The sequence below is a fragment of the Psammomys obesus genome, unplaced genomic scaffold, assembly GCF_907164565.1.
Source record: "Psammomys obesus unplaced genomic scaffold, mPsaObe1.curated_primary_1811, whole genome shotgun sequence".
Taxonomy (NCBI): Eukaryota; Metazoa; Chordata; class Mammalia; order Rodentia; family Muridae; genus Psammomys; species Psammomys obesus.
The window spans coordinates 22,765,154-22,765,390 of NW_026596040.1; positions in this window are offsets into that span (position 1 = coordinate 22,765,154).

The following is a 237-nucleotide window of genomic DNA, read 5'->3' on the forward strand; positions in this document are numbered from 1 at the left end:
TTCCTTCCTTCCTTCCTTCCTTCCTTCCTTCCTTCCTTCCTTCCTTCCTTCCTTCCCTTTCTTTTTGAGACAGGTTTCTTCCTAAGTAGTTTGTAGAGGAATTATAATTCAGAACATGGCAGTTTTGGCAAGAGATCACATCCAAAGACTTTTTAGGTCTGTGTGATTGGGGTGGAATACAAACACACTAATCCAGGAGACAAAGGCATGAAGATCTGAGTTCAAGGCCAGCCTGGT